Raw genomic sequence first — 8,942 nt, forward strand, 5'->3', positions numbered from 1 at the left:
AAGGACTTGACACACTAGAAAACCTGTTAATTTAAAATATTTAGAAAAAGACTATGTAATTATAAAAATCAAATAATCCCCTTTTCCACGGCAAAAACCAAAACCAATGTCTCATTCTGGCTCATTCATTTATTCTATTGCTGAAATCAACATTTTTACTTTTCACTTTAGCTCCAACGTTTTTTTTATCATCAAGTGCAATATGTTTGCATTTCACTTATCTATTTTAAATCGTCAACTGCCACGGCTGACAAATAGTTGCATAAAAGATTCCTCACAAAATTTAATGCGGACTGTTGAATACATATTCGAATAATTTCTAGTAAGATCTTTTTCAGAAAGCTGGAAGTTTAGTGGATATTTTTCCGGGAAATCTATACGTTATGATAGATTTCATTTTGTAAATATGAAGGTTGAGGACAATCTTTGAAAAAATCATACACAAGAATAATTCCGTAGTAAAATTAGTTCCCATCGGTCCAAGGGCATCACCCAAACCCCCGCTCCAAGGCCTGCTGGGAACTGGACTATCAAAATGTTTACGATAACGTTTACTATATATAGTATACCTATAGGTCAACAAGCAAACTGCCACGAATACCAACCCACAATCAGTCTTACATAAGTTAATTTCCTCAGAATAAAAACATATCGATGTTTGTTTGACGTCAGATGAATTTTCTGTCAACGACAGTCCAATCAAGTGAATGCAATTCTGTTTATGTTTGGTTTCTCACAACAAACAAAAGCAATGTTATGACAGTTCTGACAGCAAACAATTTTTTTTTTTTTCAAAATCTTCTTCTTCTTCTTTCTGGCGTTACGTCCCCACTGGGGCAAAGCCTGCTTCTCAGCTTAGTGTTCTTATGAGCACTTCCACAGTTATTCACTGAGAGCTTACTATGCCAATGACCATTTTTGCATGTGTATATCGTGTGGCAGGTACGAAGATACTCTATGCCCTGGGAAGTCGAGAAATTTTCCAACCCGAAAAGATCCTCGACTGGTGGGATTCGAACCCACGACCCTCAGCTGCAGGCAATCGGATTGGTCTATTCTGAAGTTCCATATTAGTTCAACAGTATTTAAAAGGTTCAACGAATAAGGTTGATCTTGTATAAAATTTGGAAATTAATTCAAAAGCTGAGATAGTTTAGAGCTCAAAACCAACCTAGAACCTCCCAGAAGAATACGACTATTTCTAGCATTTATGGTAGCATATGAACAATACTTCAGGGCCATATTAAAGTACCAATAATATGTTCAAACAGCACTTCACAGCAGTGTCTGCATATTTCAATATACAATCAACAACGCCGACCCTCAGTAGGATTCGTCACCGTTGTTTTTTTCTTTGTGTGAATGCGGCTTTGACAATACACACACGAATCCCATAGAGCGTGCATTCAGTTTTCAATTACTTTTTCTACACTGATTCTCATCCACCTACTGATATTCGGTGGCAGCAAATTCAATTGCGCCAGTGGAAAAAATCATTTTCATCAAAATATCCCACAAAAACGTCCGCAAATTGCAAAATTTGGGGAAGGTAGAACCTCGATGAGCTTCGTGATCCGTTAGGACCCGGACGACCTTTGTGGTGAACAAGGATGTGGAACCTACAAGAGCTTTGCGGACCTGGACGTGGCGACTGAAGAAGCAATCCGGATGACGACACTTAGGAGGAGGAGTGTTGGGATTGTAGTGTCGCAGCCGTAGGTACGGGCATCGTCGGTGGTAGTGTTTAGAGGTAAGTATGCTATGCTGCGCTTAGTGGAAATGTATGAACTGTAGATACATTGTAGGATTGCATGAAAGGAACAGCAGTTGCTAGTTGAGTTATCGATCAGTAGCTGTCTGCAAAGAATGGACTAGCTTGTTTTATTTGTGCTTATAATAAGCTTTCCTGGAGTTGGGCTCTATGTTTCTTCGGTTCTCGTGTAGGCTTGTTTGGCCATCAGATGATACGGAGCAAACTATGCTTTGTAAACGAAAGTTTTTCTTTTTGCTTATTCAGAGTGCGATGATTTACCCGTTGTAGTCCGTCGCATGTCGTGGAATTTGCCACACGTTATTCGTGCCTAAATTATGTTTTCGGTATGCGGCTTTTTCAGTTCGCACGTTTCGGTCGGTCGATTGTTCTTTTTTTGTTTTTTTTTTTTTTTAATTCGATCACCCTTGAGGTATCGATTCTGTTTTTACTGGTAAAAAAGCAGAAAACTATTACCGTTGAACATTTATCTAATCATTTTTTTTACGCGAAACAACATTCTTCATACTGTAAATAACATATTGTTTCTCTTGATTGTCGGCATTCAAGAGATTAAATTAAAAGCAATCAAACATCCAATGATCTGTGTCTATCGCTAGCTTCTGAGGCGAATCATAACCTGAAACCCCTCCCAACCTCCAACTCCGTAGCACTTATGAGGGTGTCACTGAGTCGGTGGCCTCTCATTAAGTAAGCGTTACATCAACATTTCCTTTCCCTAACCCAAATTACTGTAAAGATGGGCGTGGCCGGGAATAGCAGTATTCATGGATTTGGTACTCTTGTTTAAGATTGGATAAAGATTAACTCCCAAGCCTTATTCCTGAAAGCAATCTAGATGAGCTATCAAAGAAAAAACCTGAATATAGCTAGTATCCAACCGTAACTACGCTCACGCTAACGCTAACGCTATAGTAAGCTTTCCTGGAGTTGGAATTGTCTTCGTGTACTTCCAATAAATAGTTCACTAAAATGTGTTCCCATGAGCTTGACACAGATGTTTAGATACAAATTGGCCACTTAATCAAAAACTTGAGGCGTTTCGGGGACCCGAAATGGTGATTGTTAGGGTTAATCAAATGCAGTACACATGGTTATGCAATTCAATCGTTTCTCAAAATGTATACGCTGATGCGTTTTTCTTACAATTCCGTGATAAAGTGGACACAGTATAGCCGTTTCTGCAAAATATGTGACTTTAAATTTGCCTATCTCCAGGGGCACAAAAGCACACCACCCTTTTCACCCCGACCTGACCCAGCGACCCACCGGTATAACTCCGGCCACAGGAACATCCCTGAGATCCTTTGGTCACTTTTAGAAACTAGATATGTGTGCCAGTATACTGACAAACAATAATTGAAATTCGTTAATTATTCGCTGAACGGTGAGAGTTTTAGTATTTTTTCTTCAACTCAGGCCTATGCGGGTAATAACAACTTTGGCCCAAGATAGTATTTATTCTAATCAAAGGTGTGGTTTTATACAGCCGTGTTCTGTAGGGTCATATGATGTGAACCCTTAGGCCTGAAATACACCTGTCGCCAAGCTATATGCGACAATGATAAACAAAAGTATATGTCCATAAATTTATGTTTAACATGCGACTAACAAGACTTCACTGAAATTGGTGAGCACATTCCATTCTTTTTATGCTATGTTTTTTCTTCAAGATCATTGGAGATAGTAATTAATTTTGTGCACTTATTGGACTTGCAGTTTAATATCTTCCACATTTACAATTTTCCACCGTTTTACAATAAAAAGTTTTTCTTGTTTGACCGCAATAACTTACAAACTAAAGTCTTCAAACTGCCACTTGGGATCAGCAGCGATATTAAAATAGCTCAACAAAGCTGAAAACAAGACTAATTATACATGGTTTCAAGAATGATCATCCCTTCATACTTACATGTCTGGCTAATACTCCTTGACATGAAACCTCCGCTCTGCTCCGAGAATAAAAAAAAAACACGAATGAATGGACTCGTTTTCTCGAGCCCCACAATTCACAAATACACGATCGCTAACACTTCACAGCACCCGCGATGATTGATGCACAGTTTTTCCGACTTCTTCTTGATTTCACTTTCCGGAGCGACTTCTTTCGAGAATAAATAACAACAACAAACAGCAATAATTACAAACCGGCAGCGCAAGACTCACATTTCCACTGCGCATAAATCACTCGACGCGCGTGCACGATCGTTAACACCCGAATATCTTCCTTTTTTCTTTCTTTTTCTTCGCTATAATGCACTCACTTCACTTTCATTTGACGTTTACGGGCCCACGGGGAACACTGATGCACCTCCATTTCGCATCGAGGAATGCAGGAAAAGCATCAACGCAATTGCCAAGGGATTGAGTGTAGGATTTTCTTCAGTGTAAAAATAAACCCGCGTAGAATCCACTTGATGGAACTTCACTTCAAATTAGAACACAGTAAACATCGACAACCACTCGACGTGATCTTGATGATCTTCAAGGACTAACGGAATTACAATATTTCGGCTAGTTTCAATTAATGCGACGATAAAATTTCAATTACACACTGAAGCAAACCGGCAGCCTGAAACCATATGGTCAACGTCATGCACCAAAGCCAGGAAATCACTCGATGACGTTAGAATTTTCACATCAATCACAAAACCGGCTGGCCAGACGACCGAAAGAGGAAAAACCGGCCGCCCGTATGTTTCTCTCGAAAAATGTTTTCCTTCTATCTCCGGGTAAAATTAGAATTTCGAAGCACTTCACAATCACAACAGAGACCGAGGTCTCCGTGGTTTCCAAGCTGAAACAGAAACAAAAAACCTTCTCTAGCATTATTTGCGTCGGTGATTATACATTCCGAACTGCTGATCGAACGATCACGGATCAAATTCGATAATGACACGTGAAGACGCAATTAATTGTGTGGATTACTCTTATTTGCAAGGGGCGGAGCCTTCATCTCCATTAGCTCGTCGGCTCATCGCCTCACCGAAAAAAAAACCCGCTCACCGATGAATAATGATCTGCGATCAATCACTGCTCATTAGCATATTAACACGATCACCCAAAAAAAAACGAAACCAAGCAATTACTACACAAAAATCAAAGTCACATAGCGCTACTACACTAGCGCCACCACTCATGAAACGTCAAATCGCAGGTCGTCATGGAAATGCACCATCGATAGGGTGAATCCTCGTAATCGAATCGCTTACTTGTTCGCGCGTCATATCCCTATGGAACGTTCGCGGTGGTCGCCAGAAGAACAGATTTTCCGCGCGGAAGACGACGTAATGCGGAACTTGGCAGAGCGCAGTTGATGGAACGTCTGAAATGCGACTGAACCGACCGGGAGGAAAACTGTGTCTCACACATTCTATAGCACCAGCATCATACGCCATAGCCACAGTGGGAAAATTTGGACCCAAAATGGCAACATGATTCATGCGGCTGATAGCGGATCCCACAATCCTTCTTATCTGGGCAATAAGCAGGAATACACTTCATTTATATTCATTGACTAAAAGAGCAATGTTTTCCCAATTTGCCATTAAAAATTGATATTCGTGATATTCATGAATATTTAAAACTGATAGCGGAAGTTCAATTTTTTCCTGCCATTAAATCATCTTTGGGAAAACAATGGACTACATCTTACCCGGTTCCGATAACTGAATGAGCTCATTTGGCCCATTTTTCCGTAAACATGCTATTTTCCTGGCATAAAGAACAGTTGTAACTTGTAACTGATTGCAACTACCTAAATAAATTTTTTCCAAGTATAGGTGAATCTGGATAATAGGATCTCGAATAGGAATAAAGCACACTTCATTTAGTGTTAATGAGTGAAAGAGTCTGCTTGGCCCCATTTCACCCTATAAGCTTGAGCACTACTGTTTTGAACATAAGAAAAGTCAAATGCTGATTAACTGCGTCTTTACGAGAACCAAACCGATGCGAGCGCTGCGGGTGGCGGATTGACAACTTACCATATTTTGAATCGACTGTTAAAAACGTATATTTTGTCTGTGGTTATAACTGTTCTTGTCTCAGGTAAAATTATTGCAAAATGGACATTTCTACACTCTCTATAAAAGAACATAGTCATCATTCGATTTGTTGCCTTTTTTTCATAGAATATGGATGGTCCATTTTCCCATTTTCCCACTATGCACCGGTTGGAAAATCTCTGTGGTCGAAACAACATGCCGAAAGACGAATAGGAGGGAAGGGTCGGCCTCGGAGGCAACCCAGAATTTTGTGATCATCGTCGACAACGACAACGGCAAACGGCGGCCACAAGTGAGAGTGAGCCGAAATGTGTATTTATAAATTTTCAAATTACGACAAACGAAGAACCGATGGAAATGAGGAAAACCTATGTGGGCAAACTGAAGTGACACATGTGTGCCAACAGTACATAACACTACGAAGATGTCTCAGAATAGAACGCCCTCAAACGTGAAGATATGGACAAGTGAGACGCACGCACTCGTGGGAGGGTGTCTGTAAACAATACAAAACGTGCAAAGTGTACAAGACACACGCAACATGTTTCTGAGGGTGTACGACCTTTTAGAACCCCATTGAGAGCAAATACCATCATAGTTGGCGCATGCATGTGATCGCAGATTGGGGTGAAATATTCGTAATATTTCGCCGCGATCAGCTGTCGTAAATTGTACAGCTTTTGCGCATGTTTGCATGAAATACTTTCGCTGCTTGGATGCATCTGTTGAGCCATTCACATTTTCTTGTCTTTCGCGAGCCGGGCGGCGGCGGAAAAATAACAAATGGGGTTTGTTTTTTCACAGTGTGATTCTGGCATGACATCATACAGCGTGACTCGGGCTTATGGGATGACATCCGTCGGGTTTGGTCATCCTAGAAGCGAAAGACTGGTGCAGAGCGCTCCACTTCACTTTTCGTGTTGACCCCTGACAACCCAAAGTTTTGAAATTTTGTATTGTGTGTTGAATTTGGTTAAACCATCCCTAACCTCGAAAAAAAAAATAACCATGAATAGTTGTTCATCTTCTAATGGTGGAAGCTCCATCGAAGTTAATACACCGATCGCGTATTATCCTCGATTTTACTATCGGTCGGTGCGGTTCCATGCCAATCGCGTATTATCCTCGATTTTACTATAGTAAAATCGAGGATAATACGCGATTGGCGTATTAACTTCGATGGAGCTTACCACCATAAACATTTTCCCATTCGTACTGCAGTCAAACCTCCATGAGTCGATATTTGAAGGGACCGCCGACTCATGGAAATATCGAGTTATTGAAAAGCAATGCTATGGAAAGCTGTTTGATGGGACCATCATAGTAACCATGAAATATTATGTTTAGCATGTTTACATGAACCGGTATCGAGTCATGAAAGTTTCACTGTATTATAATTTTTTCTTCATGTTCTTGTTTTCGTTTTCTTCCTCTTCTTTTTCATTTTCTGTTCGAGGAATACCTATAAGTGAATTAGAAACCGAATTTAGTATTATACCATTTAATTCCACTAGAGTTTATATCCTTTGACAGGTACGCGTATTTCGACCTCAACTGTAAGGCCGTCTTGAGTGTCGAGTACTAGACTCGACTCGAAATTCGAGTTGTTTCAGAAGATATATTGATGACATGTTCAGCAAAAAACACGGGTTTTTATGCGACAAACAACTTTTGTAGAAAACTCAAAAAATGTTAAAAAACTTGGAAAAAAAAATTATGATTAAAGATATTATTTTTGGGGGTCATTTCTATACAACGGCATATATCTCGAAAGGTATAAAAAAAAATATAAAATATGCTTTTCGACGAAAGTGTTTCAAATAGTCATTTCTACAACTTTGCCGAAGACACCATGTCTATCTAAATGTTATGAAAAAAATGATTTTCTATCTCATTGCTCAGTGGATTTATTACAAAAACTTTTGTATTAAAAGATGCTTTTTAATATACCAAGAAATTTTCTTCGAACTAACAATATCACTAAAATTAATGGTTTGGGTGCTATAGTGCATTTTACGAGACGTTTTGAACAGCTGTTTGCTTATTTTTAAGGAATGAAATTTTCACAGGAGGCGGTGTCGTAATGTGTGAAAATAACAACAATATCATCAGTGTTGTCGTTCCGTAAAATGGACTATTCAAAAAGTGCACTAAAGTGACTGTGTTTTTACAGTGCAGTGAGTGCACGAAGAAGCCCAAACAGTCGTGTTGGTTATTTTTTTTGTCATCCGTGCGGTCCCCGCCTCTCCGTTTGTGTGCGATTCTGGGGAAGTCCAAGCAATCGTGTTTTTTTTTTTCGAATCGGTGTGCTTCCATGTTCCTGTGGAACGAGCCATTGCACATTTCGTCCCAAAGCCATATCTAGGAAGACAAAAATGATTGCGCCTAAACCGTCAATTTTCAGATATATGGTGTCTTCGGCAAAGTTTCTCCATATTTTTCAGACATTTTTTTCAGAGATGTGAAATTAGGGTGGCCCACATGGTTTACGAGATCAGCACATAAACTTTTTGCTGACGCATTTAGGACTACACAATGTTCTACATGTTTTAGAATAACCGATTTGGAGCAACTTTGCCGAAGAACCCAAATTTCTATCTCTTATGGTTCGCGAGTTATGATTTTCTTTAAACAAAAAAGTTAGGGTGGTACTAAAAAATCAGTTTTTTCTTGATAACTTTTTATACCATAATTTCTCGCAAAAACTTTTTTCCAAGCACTTTTAGAACTTTTGATTGTGCAACTTTTTGCCGTAAAAACTATTGTTCTATCTCTTATGGTTACAGAGTTATCAGAAATTTTCTTCGAAAAATGGTTGTTTTCAAATGCCGATATCTCTGAAAGGCGCAAACGGATTTTCAATCTTTTGTCGGCGTTAGAAAGATTATTTCTTTCTCTGTCTATGGTGAAAAAAACTGTGAGGACGTTTTTTGTTTGAAAAGATTGACAAAATTTTGAAAATAATATGTTTTTAACCGAAAATTGTCTATAACTTGAAAAATATTCGAGATAGCTCTTTAGTGCCTTCAGCAAAAATGTGCAAAATTGAAAGTTCGAATAGTGCTTTATGAAAAGTATTCATAAAAAATCAACGCTTACACATATATTCACCATAAACCGAATTTATATGGTAAAGAAAGCGAAAAAATAGATATTTGCTAGAA

General features: G+C 39.1%; 1 long non-coding RNA gene across 1 annotated transcript; it reads right to left on the reverse strand.

Annotated features, from left to right (window-relative positions):
• Positions 1–3,779: 3,779 nt before the first annotated feature.
• On the reverse strand, positions 3,780–5,123 carry LOC110681188. The gene is made up of 2 exons (XR_002503118.1): positions 4,984–5,123; positions 3,780–3,875 (listed from the first exon to the last, which is right to left on the reverse strand). It is a non-coding gene; the product is annotated as an uncharacterized LOC110681188 (long non-coding RNA).
• Between the last annotated feature and the right edge of the window lie 3,819 nt (positions 5,124–8,942).

Source organism: Aedes aegypti, unplaced genomic scaffold, assembly GCF_002204515.2.
Source record: "Aedes aegypti strain LVP_AGWG unplaced genomic scaffold, AaegL5.0 Primary Assembly AGWG_AaegL5_hic_scaff_552_PBJ_arrow, whole genome shotgun sequence".
Lineage (NCBI taxonomy): Eukaryota > Metazoa > Arthropoda > Insecta > Diptera > Culicidae > Aedes > Aedes aegypti.